At 35.4% G+C, this 24,762-nt stretch overlaps 1 protein-coding gene across 4 annotated transcripts in view; it reads left to right on the top strand.

Moving 5' to 3' along the window:
* The window catches only part of CACNA2D1 (calcium voltage-gated channel auxiliary subunit alpha2delta 1), a 486,082-nt gene that overhangs the window by 15,378 nt on the left and 445,942 nt on the right, over nt 1-24,762 (top strand). The window contains exons 1-2 of one of the 4 annotated variants that reach the window (XM_063100871.1): nt 14,838-14,919; nt 24,230-24,376. The exons of 1 other annotated variant lie outside the window; for it this stretch is intronic. The gene's annotated coding sequence lies outside the window, so the exon portion shown is untranslated. Of the gene's footprint in view, nt 1-14,837; nt 14,920-24,229; nt 24,377-24,762 lie in introns of those variants that run through there. 2 more of the 4 variants (XM_063100872.1, XM_063100873.1) reach the window with 2 other exon arrangements.

Raw genomic sequence — 24,762 nt, 5'->3', positions numbered from 1 at the left:
TCCTAGCTTCTTTCTGTATCTGAAGAGTATACTAAGTACAATAGTCTCCTCGTATTCTCGGGAGATATGGTCCAAGACCGTCAGTGGATGCCTGAAACCGCGAATAGTACCGAACCCTATACATACTGTGTTTTCTCCTGTACAGTCGTCCCTCGGTTCACGCCGGCACATACCAAAATCTTCGGATGTGCAAGCCGGCAGTTAGCCCTGTGGAACCCGCAGAAGGGAAAAGCCAGCCCTGCGTATGGGCAGGTTCCACATCCCGCGAATACTGCATTTTCTGTCCTCGGCTGGTTAAATCTGCAGATGCAGATCCGACCGATACAAGGGCTGACTGTATTTAACGAAAAAAGTCCGTGTATAGGTGGACCTGTGCAGCTCAAATCCGTGTTGTACATACCTATGATAAAGTTTAATTTATAAATTAGGCACAGTAAGAGAATAGCAATAACAAATAACAAAAATAGAACAATCATAGCAATATACGGTAATAATATACGGCAAATGTGGTCTCCCGCCCTCGAAATACTGTAATATTTTAGGACTGTGATTGACCACTGGTAACTGAAACCGCGGATAGCGAAACCCCAGGTAAGGGGGAACTACTGTGGCGCGAAGTCATTGGCCTTGCGTTGTTGTGTGCAGACACATAATTTTAGTGCCCCATTGTCACCTGATGATTTTGGTTCTGTGACAGATGCCTTTGATGTTCTCACTTGAAAATGGAGAAATTATTGCAAACTGTCTGAAAATGAGAACTTTAAAACTACACGAGTATCAATTGTCATACTATGTGTAACATAGAATGGTGCTTTTATTTTCTTCTAAGACCAGCAACAAACATCATCATATCTTACCTTGAGTAATAAATGTGTATTATGAAATGTTTTTAGAGAAGTATAAATCAATTGTATTATGCTGTTTAAATTAAAATTATACTGTTGAAAATGTCAATTCTAATTTTTCAAGGAGAATTTGCACTACAGCTCATAAGGCATTTTAAAGCTTAGAAGTGTGTATGCAGAATCTTTTACGTATGGCCCTTCATTGTGCCCAGTTGATTAGCTTTCTTCCTAGTGTAAAGGCATGACTAAATGAGAGAAGTTAGGAAAGCTAAGTCCTCAACGTGTATACAAAAAAGATATGAATCAGATTATACAAAGGAAATAAAAACGTGACCATTAATTTGAAGTTCCACGAGTCAAAGCAAACCAGACAGAATCTTCATAAAGACATTTTATGTAAAGGAAGATAGATAAAATGAATCCCCAGGCTTAAAATTAAGTAATATAAATTTATTTATTAGTTTATTTTGGTTTGGTATGTTCTGTGCTGTGTAACATATTACCACAAACTTTTTTTAAAAAATGAAACAATTGATTGTACATATCTGTGGAGTACAGAGTTGAATATCAATACCTGTGTGCTCTAGGTGATGCTCAAATCAGGATAATTAGCATATTCAGCATTATAGAATATAATCATTTTTCATGGTCCTTTACCCCTCTCCCCTTTTCCCACCTCTGGTAACCTCAGAAAGTTCTCTCCTTTTGAAAGTTCAATGTATTATGGTGATTGTTGTATCTTTCTTTTTAAAAATTTATTTGTTTATTCTTTTAGCTCCCACTTATGAGTGAGTACATGCAGTATTTCTCTTTCTGTGCTTGACTTATTTCACTTAACATAGTTTTCTAAGTTCATCCATGTTGCAGTGAGTGGTAGAATTTCATTCTTTTTTATGGCAGAGTAGTATTTCCATTGTGTAAACATACCACATTTTCCTTACCCATTCATCCATCAATGGACATTTTCATATTACCACAAACTTAATGCTTTAAAACAACATACAGTTATTGTCTCATGGTGAGGAGTTGTGGTGGTCCCACATTCAGGGTCTCATAAGGCAGCAATAATGTACTGACTGCCCTGCATTCCTTTATGGGGCTACTTTATGCTCTTTCAAGCTCATGTAGCTGTTGAAACCCTATTAAATATTCTTTCACAACATGGCTGTTTATTTCCTCAATGCTAGCAGGAAAATCTCTTGGTTCAGAAAGTGAGCCCAATCCCTCTTTTCAGGGCTTTCAGTTGATTGTGTTAGACCATCCCTGACACTCTCCCCTTTGATTAACTCAAAGTCAAGTGATTTGGGATCTTAATTGCATCTACAGTATCCCTTCACCCTTGCCAAATCATATAACCTAGTCATGGGAGTGGCATCCCTCCATAATCAAAGGTCCCACTTATACTCAAGGAGAGTGGGTTATATGGGGGCTGGAAATCATGGGAACCATTTTAGAATTCTGCCAACCACAGGTTTTATTATTAGATAAGCCCGATAAATACACCCAAAACTAAAAAACTGAAATATTACTTTCTTTCTCACTTTAGCTATTCACAAATTTTGGAAATGCACTGAAGCATCAGATGACCTATCATCTTTTTGCCTCCAGGCAAACTGGTTTGTCACATTGGTTCTGATCCATCTTGTAAGGAAAGTAAATTCCTGTAGCTCATTAACGACTCGTTAGGGGTGCTGTCATAATTAGTTAACTGAAATTTTCACCTTCTAAAAAGAAAAATTCTCTGTCCTATGGTTTAAGCCAACTTATTTTTGTCAATAAATGTGTAGAAAAACTGTATAAAACAATTCTTCTGAAATGTAAAGTATTAAGATACTTTCACATTAGGATTTGTACTTGGGTCTCTCCTGAAATTATGTGCATTTTCCTGCCTGTATAAACCAGGCAACTCTCTAAAATGCTAAACTGTTTCTATTTTTTTTAGATGTATTCCCATGGAATAGTAATATTCTCTAAGTAATGCCCCAATTATAAATTATTAATGATTTCTCCACTTCATTGATAGATTGAGGTGAATAGCTATGACTTCTGCTTTTCAGAGAAAATAAATGATAAATGCTTTTGTTTATAGTACTTAAGAACTGGGTGCTCAATAAGTTTACCTTAAAAAAAGGGCCCCTTGTATACTGCATGCAGGTGCTTCCCTGCTCTGTCCTGTACATACCTTGTCATTTTGTGTACATACCTTGTCATTTTGTTTTCAAAGTACTGCCAGTTGTCTGATTTGTTCAGTATTTGTCTTGTTATACCTCTAGCACTAATTAATTTGCTAATGCTGGGGGACTCTGGCCAGAGTAATTATCTCATTCAGTGCTTTTCACACTAACTGTGCTAAAGGAGCAGGGTTTACTTATTTATTTATTTTGTAAATTTTATATCCATTGAAAATATATGTTTTTGTGAAATGGGATGAAAATTAATTAATGGAAATGAAACAAAAAGATATGCACAATATAAACCTTGTTTTTAAATAATTAGATTCAATAGCCATAACATTACTTTTTAAAACTGCTATAAAAGTATCTAAAAACTCTGAATTTCTGTAATTTTCTTGTGAACTGGTAGAAACAGTTCATGGACTGGTAAGATCTACAAAACACAGTCTGAATAGCTTTAGTTTAATTGACTTGGGTATGTAAGATAACTGAATTATTGTTTTCAGTTTGAAAATGGCATCAAAAAATGAAAATAGAAGATTTTCACATTAAATGATTTTACATTAAAATGATGTGGTCCATTTTAATACTTATTTTCTATTTTAACTATTGTATAGCATTGGCCTTTTCCTCAAAGTCATCATAATCCTCTGGTTTGAAGAGAGCTTCTTATTTGACTATTGTATGCTATAGTTCCTTGCCAGAATTTCATGTTATTAATAAGTGAATTGGGCCTTTTGAGTATTATACTCAGAACATGTACTATTTGCCATGAGTTCACTTTCTGACTGCATATTCTTTATGTGACCACTTCAGTAAATCAGCTAATGGGAAGGTAGCTATTCTCTTTTGATGGATTCTGGGATTACTTGTATATAATCAAGAAACAGATAGATAAAGAATTGGTACTCCTCAAAGATCTTATGTCTGAGAATCAAGATGAAAACATCTTAATACATACCTGGGGCAGGTTGAGTTTCCTCTATACTTGAAAAAAAAAAATTATCTGTATAAATTATATCTGACCTACGCGGCTGAGGCTATATGAAAATCTCCATTGATATTTCAAATCTCTGAGTGTCTGCCAAAATTTAAAGTGTAAATATTCTCACTGTATTAAAACATATCCAGAATCAATATATTCCTGCAAAAGGCAATTAAAAGTTTTCAAAGAATGAGATGTGCCCTTTATCTTTGGTTCAGATGTTCACTTAGCAAGTAGTGAGAATTGCAGAGATTCTTCATTTTGTGGACCCCAGTTTCTTCCCAGACATCTGTGCACATTGGAATTGAAATGCATGAAAAAAAAAAAAATGTTGGTTTTTTGAAAAAGCATATTTCTCTTCTTTTCTGCTTGTTGGACTGGAGATTTTTCTGACAGCCTGTTGCCAAAGATGTTCTTATGTTATATTGGATTTTACCTAATGAAACTGGTTTGTGTTAAGTCATATCGATAGACTAGTACAACATTATCTGCTTTTTGTATACCTTTCCAAGCAGTCCCCTCTAAATTATATTTGTTGCTATACATTTATTCCTAAACAATTGTCTCAAGGACTTTTATAGAGTTTTTCCAGACTGTTGAGATAAACTAGTTTCCTAGAGTATCAGAGTTATGTGTTTAAGACTCTCTTGAGGGGTTCTTATTCTGCTGTATAGTGGGTCACTTAAAACTAATTAAATTAAACTAGATCTTTTTATATAGATGCTGCATCTCCCAGATAATAGTCAGGATGTCCAGATCAAGTAAAACACCAATATTAACATACTCTTGCTAGATTTCCTGTAATAGCTATTCCCTTCTAAGTGATTTTCAGGATAAGCTCACAAAAAATACCGTACTGATAAATTCCCTTAAAACATAACCATGGGTCTCACATAGTAAAAATTATAGCTGTTTCTAAGTGGTTTGAAAAGCACATTCAAGAAAGAGAATGAGAATTTAGACTATTTTGGAGGCCATGATTCCAAGAGAAATCTGCTGAAATTTTACAAATAGAAATTATCCAACACCTAGGTAACCATCATAGTTAATTATTGTAATAAAATATTAATTATTACATTTTATGTGCACATCATTTAAAGCATCTTGGCAAGATGACCCTCCATACATGAATATTTTAATTTAATTTATTTGCAATTTGGCCAAAAATATGGGTGAGCATTTATAGCCAGATGTCATTGTCTTGTAAACCTCACATATAACAATTAAGAATTATCTTCTTTGTGAACAGCTTTGGATAGGGGTTGATGAAGCCTGTATCTTATGTCTACATGGAGCAACAGGAAGGGAAAGTATGCTTAATATACATATATGGATGAAGCCACCAAAATCTTCGCTGCATCGTGGCGATTTTATGAGCCGGGATTGTTGTCTCCAAATTATCTATATTGCCATTCTACTGACCTTAGATGGTCCTGAAATGAAATTCTTTGGATTATTCTTTCTCTTTCCTGACCATCTCATTTTCAATCAGATTGTGAATAAAGGTACATTTATGCATATGTGATCTGGTTAGTTCTGAGCCAGCTCTACCTCCAAGTGAGCACTTTGGAAGTGACATGAGCATTATTTTTAGTAGTATAGGAGGCAGTCACCAACTGTGTTGAAATTTGCCCTCGTGTCCATCTGCCTGTCATTCTCTACACATTGACCACTATATTTACTCCTTTCCTGGAGTATCAAGTGCTTGGTTGATCATACGCCTGCTTTTATACTCTCCCCATGATTCAAGCACCCTTCCCCCCCAAAAAACATTCAAAGGAACTCTTCTTTCCCAAACCATTGGATAAAGGGAATGAATCTCTATAGAGATGCCATTTTAAATGGAGTTTGTTAGCGCAGATAAATCTCTAGCGTACAGAGAGGATTTTTCTGTAGTTTGTTTCCAACTTGTGATTACAATTGTCAAACCCTGTGTTAGAGGATGAACTGGAGTATCTGCTTCTAAAAGTTTGCTCACCAATGTCTCTGCATAGAGTTGTGTAGCAAGTTTTGAAGGAAGGATTTCTTGGGGTTTTTTTCCCTTTCTAACACTTGATGCTGTCTCCTTAGAACATCAGGTTTGGTTCTAAAAAAAGTCATCATTTTAGATATCCGTGGCACATCATAAAGTGATTATGATAGGAAGGTGAGCATGGCTAGTAAAGAACAACTCTGAATGTATGAGGCATTTTATAATAATAAAGCAACAGTGCTTTTGATAAAATTATAGATAGCAGAATACCAATGCAGTAGATAAGAGGGCAGACCATTAGGATGAGAAGGACAAAGATGTTTTGAAGGACATGTACTTGAAGAAGAGCAAAGCATAGTTGAGTGATATACTTAAAGAGCTAAGTGATAACCAACATTAGATGAAAGTACGGCTTGATTTTTTTTCCCGTTTGCTATGATTTTTCTATTTCATGTCATTCTGAATTGAAGGTCAGAAATTTGCTCTAAATAAAACATAATATAAATTTACCAAAGGCAAGTGCTCTGCAAAATTGTTGTTGCTGTTTATAAATGAGATGAGGACTTTAAATCACTTAAAGCAGTTATTCTTTAAAGCATATCACAGAGAAGATATTCTAGCATTTTTTAAGGGACATGAACTGGATTTCCACATCTTATCTAGTTAAGTACATTTCTGAATACTTTTCTTTTGCTTTTATCTGACGAGGAGAGTGGTTCTGTTTCTGGCTTTTGCTATGTGGTAGGTTAAAAGCAGTTCTAGTTTTATCTTATAAAGGAAACAAAATCATTGGTTGATAATGGGGTGAAAACTGGAAATTAAGAGGTTTTTGGAATCCTCAATTAATATTACATGTAATTTAGTTTTGCATTTTGTAGATACCAGAAAGATACCAGGAAGGCTGATCATTCGTATTTCTGACCAATCCTTGGTCCCTTCTATATTCAGACACAGCATGGTGAATGGTAGGCTATTTTAAGTTCATAGTATTTGTTTGTACTTATAATTTTATACTATTTGATGACAATTCATAATTACAATTTTGACAAGCTAGAAAAATTATATCAGAAAAACTTGACTGAAAATAACTATTAAGGTCAATTAAAATGTACCTATGAGAGATAGTATTATCTCTACGTGGAATTTATATAAAACCACTAATTTCCCCATACGACCTAAGGCAGGGTTTCTCAACCTCAGTACTTTTGACAGTTTGGATCAGACAATTCTTTGAAAGGTGGGGGGCTTTTCTGTGCATTATAGGATGTTTAGCAGCACCTTGGCCTCTTCCCAGTAAATCCAGTAGCAACCCCTCCTTAAATCAAAAATGTCTCCAGACATTGTCAAATGTCTCCTGGGGGGGTGAGGAGGAATCACCCCTGGTTGAGAACAACTGATCTAAGGTTTCATTTTAATGCAGATATCCAGTTGAATCTGCACAATGAATTGACCCATGATATGTGTTCCTGTTGCCAGTGGTGTCTATTTCAGGCTCACTCCCACAATCCTGATGTGGAGTTTGCATTTTGCTAATTTGTTTTTAACATCGGTGGGTTTTATTCATTAATTCCATAACAAGTATGATGTTAAAACAGGTAAATTGGTTAGTTCAAAATATTTTCTAAATTAAGCTGTTAAATTTGGTGCTTGGTAAAGCAGGCAGTGTAATTACGAAACATATAGTCAAATGCACAAAGGTAAAATTCCCCAGTTCCTGGAGATCTATGAATTTCCTGAAGGAAGATTTTGCAGTGAGACATGTCTTTAGCAGAAAGGTACCAGTGTCTGTTCTTTCCTGCTGGGTCTGGAGCAGAAATGAGACAATCTATCCTGTCCTTGTGCACACTGCATAAAATGCTTTGCAGATACCAGGAAGGCTGGACGGTTGCCAGGGTGGCCTGTGGGCAAATGGTAATTAACATGGACACACACTCTTGCTGAGGGTATTTGTTTCACTTGGGAAAGCTGCATAGTAAACTAATGAAGATTTTCTTGGCTAAAAGTGCTCCATTTTTTCAGAGGGGAACAATTACAGTGACCCAAAAACAATAAGAGCACTATTGAGACAAACTCAAGTACTATAAAGACTTATTTGTAGGTGTATAGTGTTCTGTCTTATGTGTGGCTTTGAAATTTTATAGGGCTGGCCTGAACTGATACACCAAAAATATTTTGATGGGTATGAAAAGAATACCAGTTGTTTCTGCCCATCTGCTTTTTTCTGTAAATGGAGAATGTTTGTTCTCTTTTAGAACAGTGCACTTACAAGAATGACAACACAAAGTGGTGTAGATAGAAACAGAGTAATCCCGGAGAGCACTGTCTGCATTGGTGAGGAGGAAATGCTATTACATGAGGGAAAATGGAGACCCACGATCTCTGTTCCAGGATAATCTTTTTGCTTTATTCTATCAAAAAAGTATTTTTTCTGCTTATTTTTCTTCTGTTGGCAAAGAAATAATACAATATGGCCTGTCTTTAGTTGATTGAGCTTAATGGGGCTCTTGAAGTAATTTCAGATCCATTTTATTCTGATTGACTTAGTGGAGGCTAGAAATATCTACTTTTGTCTGGTGAGTATCTCCTTTTAATAGTGTCTTCTTCATAATACTTCTCTTGTGCACATCATTTTATTTACAAAACACAAATGTATTGCATTCTCATTATATGCAAAATCTAGTGCATTTCCACATATTTTTCTCCATTTCTTTAGGTACTGATTATTCATACATCAGCAGAATAATCACAGCCTTTCCCTTTCCTAATACAGACAAATGTGGTAAAATCTGTCATATACCTTTTATTTCAGTCCCATTCCTCCCTGATAGTTTGGATGTGTTATTCCCATCAAAACTCATGTGGAAACCTGATCCCCAACATGGCAATGCTGGGAGCTGTTTGAGCCATGGGGGCGGATCCCTCATGAACAGACTAATGCTCTCCTGCGGGGAGAAGGGCCTGAATGAGATCGTGTTCTATTAGTTCTCACAAAGCTGGTTGTTTTGAAGTCCCTGGCACCTCCTCTCTTTCTCTCTTGCTTCCTCTCGCCATGTGATCTGCTTGTACCCACCGGCTGACTGCCACTTTCCACGAATAGAAGCAGCCTGAGGCCCACCAGATGCAGCTGTCCCAGAATCAGGAGCCAAATAAACCTCTGTTCTTTATAAATTACCTGGTCTCAAGTATTCTGTAATACAAATGGACTAATACACTCCCTTTCTTTACACCTATGCTGTATGTGACTAGGACCCTCTTGGTTTCTGCCTGTTGTCTAGCCTGATTGTTAATGATGACTTTTCACTCAGAAAATTGTCCAGGTTCAGATAACAGATTATATGGCCACCCTATGCTGAGACTGTCTCACCAGTACATTTTATTGTGTAATCACTGTATAGTGTTATCTTTAGGACATTTAGATGATATATTATTAATGAATATGCGTAACATGTAGTGGAAATATATATTTATAAACTTCTGCTCATCTGTCTGGGTTGTAAATATTTTAACTATCATAAACCACAGTGATGGAGAAAAGCTTCTCACTTCTTCATATCCTGGATGCACTCTTTGCATGCATTAAGAAATGGGGTAATTACTATATACTATATTACACAAACAGCAGCCTAAGAGCTTTAAACAGCTCTGAGTTGCCAAGTTAGGGAAACTATTAACATTAAAAACAATCCTAATTTAGGTGTTACCTCTGAGATTGCTGTTGAGTCCCTGTGTGCAACACTGTTATGGGTTGACTTGTGTTCCTCCCAAATTCATATGTTGAATTCCTAGCCCCCTCCTCAGTTGTATTTCAGAATGTAACTTTATTTGGAAATAGGGACTTTGCAGATGGAATTAGTTAGGATCAGGTCACACTAGAGCAGGGTGGGCCCCTAATCCAATATGATGCATGTCCTTATGTAGAGGGAAATTTTCAGAATGTAACTTTATTTGGAAATAGGGACTTTGCAGATGGAATTAGTTAGGATCATGTCACACTAGAGCAGGGTGGGCCCCTAATCCAATATGATGCATGTCCTTATGTAGACACACACACACAGGGACAGCGCTATGTGAAGACTGAAGGACACATACTGACCTATACACACTGACCTATCCATGTTGCTTGCCTTCTGGGCATTTTTTCTCTTATAAGAAAATCTAGATTTAACTAATAAGCCCAATTTTTCCAAAACTATGATGTAGTACATTTAAGGTAGGAACAAAGTTCAAAGTCTTAAGTGGCATAGTTCTATACAGGCTATGCAGTGGGTAAGATTCACGCATAACCTACCTGACTAGAATGAAGATTTATGCAATGTAGCTTGTCTTTTAGGTCCTACAGGCCAACATTCCAGGTAATTTCATGCAACTCGCAGACTCACGTCTAGGGAGTTATTCTAGCATTCTTATACAAAGAGAGGATTATATCTGATGTGTATTCCTGTATTCCTCTCTGGCACAACACCAGTGGATCTGCTCCAGATTTGGAAGATGTGTGATGGGTGAATAGCATGATTCTTGCCAAATGGACTTCCCAAGAAATAAAGAGAACCCCCAGGCTTTTAAAGATTGTTTAATTAAAAGAGGCTAATTTGGAAAATTTTTTTTTCCCTCTAAAATCAGGTAATGTGAAACTAGTGCTTTATATTTTGGGATATTTTAAGTTAGGATAGTATGAATTTGTTTATATGTGCATTTTTAGAATGATAATGATGTAATTATAAATGTAAATGGGTAGCTATAACAGTGCATTAAACACTGAATTTCACAGAAGTGTACAGTCCTAGGGTGTACTGTCGTGTAGAATCAGAAGTTAGGCTCACTTAGAGCTGTTAGTGCTGGTGCTTATGTTCAACTTCTTGAAGGAAACATTTTTACAGTAAACATTCTGGACACATATATCTCCCTAAAATGGATCAAAATGGCTTGTAGGCTGAATGAATACTGTGTGTCTTTTCTTTCAGGACTTGACACAGTTTTCACCCCGGTCTCCCTGGATGGAATACTTGATATGTACTTTTAACACTCATAGCTGCTCTTGCTTCCCACAAATTAGTACTCAATATTTCTGACCAGAATTATGTTTAGTAGGTCTTCCCAGTATTTATTTTGCCTCATTTGCTTGATGTTTCCTTTAAGCAGCTGTGTAATAAGTGTGTAGGGTCATTTGTGATTTCAGCTTTTGGTACTAGCCATGGGTCCTTGGGTACAGCACTAAATGTCTCCTGAGTCTCTGTTTCCTCATCAGCAAAATGCGTTCAAATTCATCCTGTTACCTAACTCCATTTGTCATTGTGACATTCAAATGAAACAATGTATATGCAAATAGTGTGAAGACTATAGAGCATAATATTTACATGTGATATTAGGCTATTCATCTTCTTCACTAAGCCATTGTATTGGATTTGTGTAACATTAAAATTGCCTTTAAAGATGGTGGATGGGCTTTGTTTCAGGACTTTGATTTTTCTGAGTTCATTTTGTATTTGAAATGCTAGTTTAGACATCATCTAGTTTAGACACCAGTAATTCTATGCTATGAGTTTGCTCCATAACTTGAATCTGGGTTTACTTGTTGCCCAAAGAAATGAAATTTGTACTATATTATTATTACATCTTGGCTTATTATTCTAGTACTTTATTGTTTAAAATTTTGGCAGATGCAAAGTAAGTTATGAATGTTATTCATGAAATTACATCCTCATTAATAAAATAATTCAATGTATATTTGCAATATATATACATATATTAGTATATATTAGTATATATATGTGTGTGTGTGTGTGTGTGTGTGTGTGTGTGTGTATACACACACATGCACTAAAATAGTTTAATAAGCACTTCCAACCATAGTTCAGGTAGTATGTTAGTCCCTGAAGAAACGAAGCCAGTAGAACAAGATTGTACCTTAGATAATTTATAGGATAGTTATAAGAATAATTAACACTTTTTAAGTATTTACATCTACCACCTTAAAGCTTTATTTTTTTCCTAAATTATTTTGTTTTTGCAAATATTTTGACTGTGATTAAGAATTGTTTTTTAAATGGAACCATTTGGGAAAGAATAGTAATATTTCAAAAAATGTTTTTCTGTTAAGTATGATTAATAGAGCATGCTCCATTTATTTTCCTAAGGAATAATGGGGCTTGAGAGCCAAATCCAATGTCAGCCATTGTTCTAGTGCTCCTTAGGGAGATGTTGGTCCTCAGGAGGAGGCACATGTAGTCAGGCTAAAGTGGGAAGACCTCTGAAGAAGCAGTTTGCAGTCCAGGCCTGAAAATGCAGACGTGTCACTTCTTTGGCAGAGAAATTAGGGCGTGAGTAGAAATAAACTTGCTGATAACCCATTTTCCTTTGGGTAAGTGTTAGATATTAGAGAGGGAAAATTAATTAGTTAATACAAAGTTCCTTTTGCACAGATATAACAATGGTTTCTCAGTAAAACTATAGAAGATAAAAAGTAGTTGAATAAGAAATGTCCGATTCAGAACTGCTTGGAAAAGTTATCCAAAAAATGCTAATGTAGTCTGTAAAAATCTGTTTAATTTGTAAAACAGATACAAATAATGTATAGATATGGGGGTTCATTCAAATAATAATATTTCTTTAATTTTTAAGGTTAAATGATTACAGTTAAGAGAATTTAGCGAACGAAATACTACACTTTTAGCAAACTGTTAATGCTTATTTAAATGGTTTGGAAACATTTGAGAGCTTTCTTCTGTTATCATTGTATATCTCTGAAACACCTTGGGAAAAGGTTCTCTTAATTGTGAATTAACCAAAATGTTCTGTTCATCCCAAGGGAAATGTATAATTTTCACTCTAAATTGAATTTTTGAATTCCAAATATTTTCAAAATATAGGTTTCTGCATACTTTCTCACATTTATACCAAGGATTGATGATTTCTGGTCTAAAAAGTAAGGTGAGAAGCAATTTCATATATATTCCAAAAATAAAATGAGTACTTGCCAGAAGATTTACAAATAATTTCTATGTTCTTTGAGAACCAGATCAGTGGTTTAAATAATTACAGATAGAGTGCAGTGTTAGAGTGCAGCCTTATAACACCAACGTCATGGGTTCAGATCCCAATACTGGCCAGCTACCAAAAAATAAATAAAATAGAAAATAAATAAAAAATTGCAGGCACTGATAGCTTCAAACACAAATATAAACATGTCATAAGTGAAGACTGATCAGAGCCAATTCTGAGGCCTGTTTTGTTTTGTTTTTTAATTAATGGTTAATATTGTGTTTATTTATTGTGTATGATATGATGTTTTGAAGTATATATACAGGTCTTTTTTTTTTTATCAAAGTTTACTTTTTAAAATGATCTCTCATATTCAGTGACATCTAAGTGAGCAGCAGCTCAATTGCCAGCTCAATTGCCTTGTTTGAGATTTAGGTAGAATGGTAATGAAACCAAATTTTTGTGTGATCTGCAGTTCTAGATAATGTAGTGTGTGTGTGTGTGTGTGTGTGTGTGTGTGTGTGTGTGTGTGTGTGTGTGTGTGTGTGTGTGTGTGTGTGTGTGTGTAATTTAGTTTTGACTTTGTCTTGAGGTAAGGAGTTTAACATCTTGAGGCACTCTCAATTTCTATTAAATGATTTTTTACTTTCCTGCAAATTTGTACGTCTCTGTGCATGCCTGTTGTGAGAAATGTACAAAACCTCAAAAGATCATCCAGCGAAGTCTGCTACTCAGAAAAAATTTCTAAAGATATTTTTGACTTCTACGAGCCTCTCTGCTCCATATGCCAGAAAAATTGGAAGAGGCAAGGTATCCACCTACCTGTGTAGAAGAAAGGCTTTGAGATTTTAGATTCATGGATGTAAATATTATGGGCTTATTTTAAAATGTCAGCAACATATTTTAAATAATATTGTTTTTTGATCTTTAGAATCATTGGATGTTTATTTGGATAATAATTTGTTGTTAGCAATAACAATAATTAGTGGCATCTATTGAGTACTAGAGGCCATGCAGTATGGGTGTTTCGCATACATTTTCTCGTTTAATTCTAACTTCAGCCCTATAAAATGGGGAAAGACATTACAGTATTTTCCGTATTTTTATAAATGAAGGAACTGAAGGGTTGAGCGGCTGAATAACGTGTTCTGGACTATATAGATAGTAATAGTGGGGCAGGAATATAAGTTAGATCTGACTGATTGCAAACTTCCTCTCAACTACTCCATTACATTGCCTTCTCCTGTGGAACTGCTCAAGCACCAGGGCATTTAAAATAAGGATGACCTTACTTGGAGGAGCGTTAAAACGTATTGTTAGCAAGTCTATAGTCTCTCCCTCTAGGCCAGTGATCGTTAAGTGCAGGATATTTAGACTGCTGTCTCTCTAGATAAAGGAATGGCTTTTTAAACTTTTGCTTCTTAGGTATGATTCTTCCAAAGAATACATAAGAAATTAATGGAATAAACTTTGTTTTCCAGAATAATACATGTAAAATAAATCTTCAAAGGAAAATAGGCAAATGAATATCAAAGAAGCTTATTTTAGAATGTAATCCTATGAGAGAGAGAGCAGTCTTGAAAGATTAAAAAAGATTCTTTGTACAACTGTGAATTTGAGACATCTGGAATGAATTCAGTCATGAGGATCATTTCTGAAAGTGAGGGATATAGAAAGTTAAAAGACTCATCGCTTGGTACTGAGGTCACCTGCTTCGTAATGGACTAAAATAGAAGAGTACAAGTGTTAAGAATTCATTCTGCCCTTCCCAGTGCTTTTGTAGCTTTATTTTTAGAGCTCTGCTAACAGCAGTTGGGAGCATTGTCTGCCCTTCCGCGCCTGCTCAGATTCATCGCCTTTCTTGCAGTCTCTGCCTCTCTTGACAGGTGTGCGGGACTTCCTAAGTGTTGCGACAGCCACCCCTGATGTAGCTTGTCCCTTCAGACCACTGAGCTCTTAAAAGAGGTAATTTTTCTACTACCCGTTAACATGTATTAGTTTTTCAGAATGAAGGGGTATTGGATAGGTAGTAGTGCAGGAATGATAAACAATATTTAATAAAGAATGCATTAGATAAACTGCTATGATGGATTGATTCATAAGGAAAGGATGAAAAGGCGTATTTCAGGCCTCCCTTACACAACCTATGCTGTTATCATGAAAGTCCCAAACTGCACAAACATACTTTTTTTGTGTGATAAAAGAGCATATTTTTTTTCTATTAAAATCATGCATGTGTGTTTATGTTTCTGAAGAAATTAAGGGAAATATTATTTTGAGATTTGAACATGCTATTTATTCAGGAGAAAATTTAAGTATGGTAATTTAAAAGGTATTGTTAGGAGTCACAGTTTCAAATACTTAAATATTTGAAACCCAGGAAACAATAGTGAGCAGAAGAGACCTCAGGCAATGACTTTCTCAGGAATTGTTGTTAATTTACATTGTTCATTGGAATTAGGAGAGGTATAGTGGTTGAATACCACAGATACACATTTGAATCACCTGGAGAATTTTCAAAAATTACTAGTGTGTAGGCCCTACCCTAGAGATTATGATAATTGGCCTGGCATTGGTATTTTCTAAAGAATCTCCCCAGATGAATAATTTTATTATGTAGCCATGGTTGAGAACCACTGAATTAGAGAACTCAGTGTTAACTGGTTTTGCTTTTGTCAGTACCTGTGTCATCATGGGTACCACACTTTTCCTTCTTCGTATTTGTTGCCTGTGTTAAGAGGCTACTAGAAGAAATAGCATATTTACAAAACTGGAAAGCTCTATCAGGTGCATTCAGAATCATCTACATCTAGTTATATTTGGCTTGCATGACTTCCAGAAAATAACATTTTAAAAGGTACTATCATTAATTAAAAAAAAAAAAAGTCATAAGACTTTTATTACCTGATAATCTAGAAATAATAGTCAACTAAATATTTGTTGTATACCTACCATGTTGAAGGCATGGAGAGACTAAGGAATCTGACCTTTTATTTGTTCTCAAGGAATTACTGTCTGGGTAACTAATACATATAACTAAAGAAATCATTAATGTTCTAAGGCTTCACAGCAATGTGCAGTAATGCTATAGTGAATGCAGAAAAAGTAACAACTCTGGGCTCATGCAGTCACAAAGTCTTCATAGAAGATATGACATTTGTGAAGTTAGCCAGATTATTGGTTTATTATCCTCTCCAATGCAGCTTTTCTCTTAAAGCTGTAGTCTCTTTGAAGCTTTGTTTGTAGCATAAAAGCTCCTATCTGATCTTCTCCCTGTACATACATTTTTCTCAATGAATCACACTGTCTTGGGACCACCTTTATTTAATAAGCTGCTAACCCTTGTGTTTACGATTGCTTGGTACTTGAATGTGATGTTTATGTAAAACAGGGTAGCTTTTGATCTGACCTTATGGAATGGATAGGATTTAAGTGCAAGTACAATAGGCTGGATTTTCCAGTTTGAGGTTAGAAGGAAGAAAACATTAAACTAAAGAGTATACAACTTGAATGAAAAAAAAGTTATTGCAACAGTAACAGAGTCGATACCTTTCATCTGCTGTGTGCCTTATGTGCTAAGTGTGTTAGTGTTAGTATTATTCTTATGTTCATAAATTCCCTCAGGTATTAATTACCTATTTTTAGTAAAAAGTGAGGTTCTAAGAGTTTCCAATATCATGCATTGCTAAGTCATCAAGTCAGGATTCAATTACAGTCCAACAGCCATTCTGATCTAAAAAGCAGTGCTCTTTTCACTCTGCTGTGCTGCCTTGTGTAAAGGAACAACGGGAAGAGACAGAAAGAAAGTATGAGGAAGAGGCTGGGTTGTAGAGTGCCTCTAATGCAGTCCAGAGAATGGATTTTATCCTGATGGCAGTGGGGAGCTACTGAAGATTTTTGAAGGGGGAATATATTTTAGGTATTTTAGCAGGCTTTTCTATATAGGATATATCAGTTCAATAAAAATGTATATTCATTTAAAAACTATTTCTTGGGCACATACTGTGTTTTACACAGTGTCTAGTCCCTGAGAATAGAGCTGCATTAATGAGCATTTATAATCTTGAACTCTCTTTGTGTAATATGCTGTGCTACACACTCTGGGAATAAAGATAAGACACAGCATCTGCCTTTTACGTACCTTATTGTGGAACAAGCCTGTTGAATACTTGGGTCCTTGTTGGGTTCTTTGTATATCTGATTGTGACAGTGATGGATTCTCAGGGTGAAGACTACACAGGGATCACAAGGGCTTTTGTAGAAGTTAAGGTGGTCCCAACTTGAGGAGATAAAGGAATGGAAGGGAAGGATGGGTAAGAAGAAATAACAGAAATAAAGAGTGGCTAGCATTTAGTTACATGAGAAATATGGGAGATGTAGAGCACAGAGCGTGTCAAAAGCATTGCTCTGGGTGAGTTTTCAACTTCCTCTCTACTCTTATAAAGCTGCCTATATGGAGAAGAAATGGTCATTGAAAATGTTCCTCTGAAATCTATATTTTGTCTGTGTTCTTTGAACTTTTATGTTTTGTTGTACACAAGTTTCTTAAAACTAGTTCTGTCACCATGAGTTAATATGTAGCATGCTGTGATGTTCTGGTGTTCCAGATATCATTAATTTTTACTTCAAGTGTGGAAATAAGTGCATCTCATAGTTAACACATTCTCTTTACAAAGCTTGATATGAAGGACTATGAAAGATAACCACTTTTGGCATGTTTCTTTGTAGCTATAAAGACAATTCACATTTTGAGAGGTTATGGTAAGAGGAAGTATATAAAGCAAAAGAATAACAAATTATGTGCTAAACTATATAATCTTATTCTTCTTTGTGGTAAAGAGGATACTAATGATCCATTAAATTTGACCAACATTTTATTATTATTATTATTGTTGTAAAGTAGTTGATTGTACATATCTCTGGGATACGGAGTTGAATATCAGTACTGTGTACAATATGTGATGCACAAATCAGGATAATTAGTATATTCAACATTATACAATGTAATCATTTTTTGTGGCCCTTTACCAATTCCTCTCTTACCTCCTCCCCCTCCCCCTTTCCCACCTCTGGTAACCTCGGTTCTGTTCTCCCTTTTTGAAAGTTCAGCATATTATTGTGATTGTTGTATCTTTCTTTCTTTTATTTATTTATTTGTTTATTTATTTAATTTTTTAGCTCCCACTTATGAGTAAGGACATGTGGCATTTCTCTTCCTGTGCATGGCTTATTTCACTTAAAGTACTTTCCTCTAAGTTCATCCATATTGCTCCAAGTGGTAGGATTTCATTCATTTATGTGAGGGAGTAGTATTCCACTGTGTATGTATACTACATTTTCCTTATCCAGTCATCTGATGATGGACATTTAGGTTGGTTCCAGCTCTTGGCTATTGTAAATAGAGCTGCGATAAACATAGGAGTGCAGGTATCCCTTCAACTAGATGATTTACATTCCTTTGGGTATATATCCAGCAATGGGATTGCTGGATTGTATGGCAGTTCTATCTATAGTTGTTTGAGGAAACTCATACCATTATCCATAATGGCTGCACCAATTTACAGTCCCATCAACAGTGTAGGAGGATTTCCCTTTCTCTACATCCTCACCAGCACTTGGTATTCTCTATCTTTTAGATAATAGCTAGTCTAATCCAAAAGGTGTTTTGAATTATCTTTCTTGATGACTGATATTCCTTGAACAAAAGCTATTGATCATTGAGTGTCAATATTACGGTCAGAACAGAGAGTAAAACTGACCTCATGAAGCATTAAACTCTCTTTCTGGGCTTTTTTTTTTTTTTTTCTTTCTTTTTTGTGACTGGTAAGGGGATCGCAACCCTTGGCTTGGTGCCGCCCACACCACGCTCAGCCAGTGAGCGCACCGGCCATCCCTATATAGGATCCGAACCCTCGGCTCTGCTGCGCTCCCAGCGCCGCACTCTCCTGAGTGCGCCACGGGGTCGGCCCTTTTCTGGGCTTTCCTAGTGCCATGCTCTAACTCAATCTTTATGTCTTGGGGCTCTGGTTTAGTGGAGGAGAGGGCTTTCAAGTTGTTTCCAAGGAATTCTCAAAACCTTATGAGCACCAAACATTATCTATAGACTGGATACATGTCTCATTCATAATAATTGTTACTGTTTTTTAACTGTATGTCAATGCTGTCATTGTTAATAAGTTATATTTGGACATCTTTATGAATTATAATAGCATTTTTGTTAATATAAACTTTTCCCTTTAAATATTTTTTTAACGATTAAAGACCATGTTTTCAAAGATCACTTTCAATTTTTAAAGGCCAAAGATCAATATCATTGTTAAAAGGAATCTTCATTTAAAAATTTTGTCAGGAATTACTCTTATTGGTTATTTTTGTGGCCAATGTGTAGATCATTAAGAAAAATGTAGTTAATAAGCCTAAAACTAATAATCTTCTAATATTTGGGAGATACAAGAAATTACATTTTATAGAAGTATGGAAATACTATGAGACATTTGGTGTACTCATATCTTACTTTAGCTATTTGTGATATGACAATAACTCCAACCCAAGTAAAGGTACTCAAATATGGATGTCAAATCCATTTCCCATTGCCTCTTTGAATTTCGAAAATATTTTCATAGGTCTAACAAATGAGCTCACATACCTACTATGTGTGCTGTTTTGTGCTAATACTACTTAGTGTGGTAAGCGGATCTTTCAGAAGTCACCTGTCAGGCAGTTGTTAATTTATGTAATGCTAGAGCTATTTGTGTGATTCACATTCTTTGGCTGGACAGAATATTTTTATCATTAACAAATCTGCCTTATTGGCCTTTTTATCATATTTGTAGAGGGGTAGCAAATAGAATATTTGATTGTTATAATAGTTTTTATATATGTGGACTTATCATTTGATATTACTGAAGCATACTGTTGATTCATTATAATTATTGAATATCTATTTTTTCTCAGGAATTATCTGGAAAAAGTTGAAAAGAGAGCGGAAAGTCTAAAATTAACAAAATAATGAGATACACACATAAAAAGTCCAGAATAAAGATTTATCCCGAAAAAGCAATAAAATGAACACCAAAGCTATGATTTCTGAGCCAAAGCCTCTCTAAAAAGAGAAATCCTTTAAAAAAAGAATGTGTGTGTGTGTGTGTGTGTGTGTGTGTAAATATTTAGTCAGGCATCCAAACTATAAACCCAAAGGTGAAAGAGAGAAGATATGCCACTCTTTGCTTATCGATTGGAGAATGTCTTCCAACAAATACCAAACTACAATCCCCACACTTGAAAAGTAGTTTCAATTGTACAGTCATGATAATCTTGACTGTGTAGTACATAAGTACATACTAAGTCCTGTTCCTTGGAATCCCCTTCTGAATTTCACAGACAGCATTTTTATTGGCCATTCTGACACAATATGAATTCCTGGACTTTGCCCTTCATTTTTCTAGTATTTTCCTAGTTACAGCTTCTACAGATCAATATAATTTTTTTTTTCCAGGGATGTTGCAGTGTTTTCACTTAGAAATAAAGTAATTTTCCCCAGCTTTGGAAATATGATTGTTTGCATAAATTTAACTTATTTGTATATCTTAAATTAGATATCTATTTTAAACCCTTAATTTTATGTCTTTTAAAGACCATTCTACTTAACTTTTAGTACATTTAATATATACATTTAAAATATATATATTAATTGTCTATTATTTTCATGCTATTACTATGGTCTTAATTAGGCATACGTCTTCACTTTTAAACTGAGAACACTTGTCTTTCAACACTGACCATGTTTTATGTCCAAAACCTACAAGAATAGTTACTTCTAAATGACCAATTAGATATTTTAAAAAATGGCAAGGAGAATATCAGTATTTTTTGCTAACCCATTTTACCTCAATAAAATTTATCATAATACTCAGAGAATTTTATTTTACCAATTATGAAATACTCTAGCTAAATGAAAGTAAGCCTCAAAATCAGCTAAGTCAGGAAACGAAAGTATTTTGAATGCTTTGGATTCTTCGGTTTAAATCTTCACTCACTGCCCCAAGTAAATTTAGATTTAGTACATGAGTGACAGCAGCAAATGCTGAAACATGATCCTAAATTCTCAGTATTCTGATGGGCCGTATTTGGCAAATCACTGCTGTCTCTGGACTCACTGACCCAGCAAATATCTTTTCTGTTGACTACAGAGTGATAGTGCATGAGGCATAGGGCACAGTCTCATGGTTTTTTTTCCCTGAATTTGCAAAACTAATAGTATTGACTGTGGATATGAAATAATCAGTTAGTTTTAGAAGTTGTCAAATGATGTCAAAAGTGTGGAATTAGAGTTTTGCTTTATGTAAAATTCTGTAATGCATACAAAAGCAAGTATGAAAGAAATAAGAGGACACTTCACAAAGTTCGTGGAAAATTGAGATTAAAAGATAACACAAATCTTTCCATGAACTTTTTGAAGTGCCCTTATGTAACTAAATTTATTTCCCTACAACTGAACTTCATTTCAATCTTGAGTCCTCCTTAAGAGTCGTCGCAGAAAACTTATGCTAGTTACTTACAATTAATCTCAGCCAATTTAAGGCTTCTTCCCTAACCCTTTTGAGTCAGGGGCAACAATTAAGATCTGGGGAAGGGCTAAGCAGTTCTAGGCTTTGGAAAGGAAGGGTTCATCCAAAATCCTTTGAAAAAATGAAGCTAATGTGTTCTGACCTTTGTCCCTACTGCAGATCCTTAGATATCCACATTCCTTCCCCTGACATCTTGGCTACACGTGTCACCACTCTGTGTCCTCATTGCAACCAAAACGTCTCTTCAGGTCACTGGTCTCTGTAAGCCACTTCCATGTCTCTCTTTTGGCTGGAGTTTTGAGAACTTACTTAGAACAAGAATTTGACTCTTTGTGTTCTTGATGCTTTTTTTTTTTTTTTTTTGGCTATTGATCAAATGTAGAGTTGGGGGTAGGGGGCAGTTAAAGGGAGGGGAAGTGCATTCTGAGTTAACACCACTAGGTTTTATCACTTCACACTTTTTAAATTCCATACTTATATTTTAAATACAGTTTCTCATATAGCTTGAATATTTACTTTGTCACTACATCTGGTAAGGGAATGTGGTTGAATTTGGGTGATGCAAAAAGCTCAAACAATCTAAAAAGTCTATAAAGCTTAGAAAAATACTTTCTTTTTCAGATAGGATTTTAAAAAAATTTCTCCTGAAAAGTAGTGGAACAATAAACTGTTAGCCTTAGAAGGGGTTTGAGGACATGGGATTGATTCCTCAGCATTCATTCTAGTCTTCTCCCACTAAGTCACATCCATATAGTTTGGGTGGGCCCTGATTCCATGCTAATCAATGCAATCCCTGCTCTCTTGACAGAGGTGGGAATGATACCCAAGTTGGTCTGGAATGATGTCCAGGACTATTGTTCAATAAGTTGGGAAAAGTTTATTTCTCTTCTGGATTTTGTGAGATACAAGATGTAAAGTTGTGGATTGCTACATGATTTTGCTACCCTAGGTGAAACCATGATGACATAGTACAAAGAAAACAATGTGAAAACAATTGCAAAGAACTGTGGTTCTAATTTAAATACACTTGAACGTCCACCTTACTTTTAGAAATTTTACAAGTAAGCCAAACAAAAATAATTCCATTAATTGTGTAAGCAACTTGAGTTTTTTGCCTCTTTTTATTAAAAACATTCTAACTAATACAAAGATACATCTGTTGGCAGTTCTCAAATATGTTAACTACAGGATCCTTCTCCAATCAGATTCTGGGCATTTCAGGTGCCAACTGGGCATCTTGATCTCAATATCACCAACATGTATTTAAATTCAAAATTAGAGCAGTTTTCATTTCCATCCTCTCTTATCCCAAACTTCTCCTTTTTTGTTTTGTTCTGTTTTGTTTTATTTTGTTTTTTGTCAGCTAGCCAGTAAGGCTATCTGAATCCTTGACCTTGGTGTTATAACACTGCTGTCTAACCAACTGAACTAACCAGCCAGACCTTTCTCTCCCTTTTTTCCCCCTAATAGTGTCACCCTCTAGATGTTCTAAGTTAGAACACTTAGAATCAACTCAATACCTCCACTTTTCATGCTCTTCCATCCCCCTTTCACCCAAATTTAATAATTTAATTGGCTGTCAGGCATTTTCCTTACCCTACTTTTTGTTTTTGCTGCTATTGGCTTCAGTCAAGCATTTTGTTATTGTAAATAATAATCTGTCAACATTCTGCCTCCCAACCCCAATGGTCTTTCCTCCACATTGAAGTCTAAAACAAACAAATATAAATGAAGTTCTGACCGTGTTTGTCCTTTATTTAAAAATTTTCAGTGGACTCATTGCTTACAGGATAATATTCAAATGCTTTAGCCTCAATCTACTCTTTAAGTCTCCTTTTATCTTCATTATGGTCATGGTCTTCATTTTAAAAATGGGAATAGTGTTAATAAACCCATAGATTTATTGTGAGGGTTAATAAAGACAATGTGTGAAAATGTTGGGAGCATGGTAGGCTGATTGAAGCAGTAACTACCACTATATACTAAACAACAGCTATTATTGCTCAAATACTGCCTCTGTGACTTTGCATATCCAGCTGATTCCTTCCCTGTCCTCCATCAATCATAGCTCTCTCTGTTCTGTAATCTTGGCTTTTTGTTATTAATTTTGTTAATACTCATAGCATTTATCACATTGTGTTGCTGTAGTTTTTCCAAAAAAGCTTGTCTTTCTCTACTGAGTTCCGTGAAAACAAAAACTAAACTCTGTCTGCCTGTCCAAAATTACAACTCTGTTCTCACACTTCCTATCCCATTTCCCAACTTTTTCTCTAGCATTTGTAAATACCTAACACTATATAGGTTACTTTGTCATATTTTTTGTCTTCCCCCCTAAAATATATCTTCTACCAGCACAGATATTTTTGCCTTTTTATTCACTGCTGTATCCTGAGACTCTAGGAGAGATGAGTGAATCGAGGGAATGAATGAATGAATGGATGGATGTCTTATTTATCTTTTTATTTCTAATGCCTAACACAATAGCTGGCATATGGTAGGTACTAAAAAAGATTGGCTAAAAAATGAATGAGTGGTGCTATTGCCTTGGGTTGAATGTCACCCAAAACTTAATCCCCACTGTAACTGCTGAGGGTGAGAAATCCTATTATGGTAATTGAAAGGTGGGGCCTTGAAGAGGTGATTAGATTGTGGGACCATGCTGTAGTGAATGGATTAATTAAATGGTGATCATAGGTGTGGTTCTGCAGGCTTTAAAAGAAGAGCAAATGAAAGGTTGGTCTCTCTCTGCTCTGCTATTTTTTGCTGTGTGATTCCCTGCATCACTGAAGTCACCACCAAAGAAAGCTTTCACCAAATGTGTTCCCTGAACTTTGGGCTTCCCAGCCTCTGAAACTGTAAGTAATAAATTTTGTTTTCTTTATAAATTACCCAGTTCCAGGTATTTTGTTATAAGCAGCAGAAAAGGACTAATATACCTACAAACCCGGAAAATTGGGAGAATCCGAATTGGTGACTTAAATGTAGAAGCTTCTGCATTATGATTTAGGTGCATTTAATTTAGAGAAGGTAGGGGTCAATTGTAGTGATATTCCCCTAGTGCCCTATTAAAAATTTTTTTTGTCTTTTTTTCTGGGATGGAGGGCATAAAATTGAAAGAAAGAATGTGAGAGGGGGGAGATAGAATCTCTTAATTAGTTTTTACCTATTTGTAAGTAGAAAGTAAATTAAAACTGTAAATAAAAGTTTTAATAATCTTTCTGCCAGTTTATAAAGGGAAATA

This window comes from Cynocephalus volans, chromosome 6, assembly GCF_027409185.1.
Source record: "Cynocephalus volans isolate mCynVol1 chromosome 6, mCynVol1.pri, whole genome shotgun sequence".
NCBI classification, from domain to species: domain Eukaryota; kingdom Metazoa; phylum Chordata; class Mammalia; order Dermoptera; family Cynocephalidae; genus Cynocephalus; species Cynocephalus volans.
The sequence above is the reverse complement of the archived record's forward strand: the minus strand, read 5'-3'. Positions and strand labels throughout refer to the sequence as shown.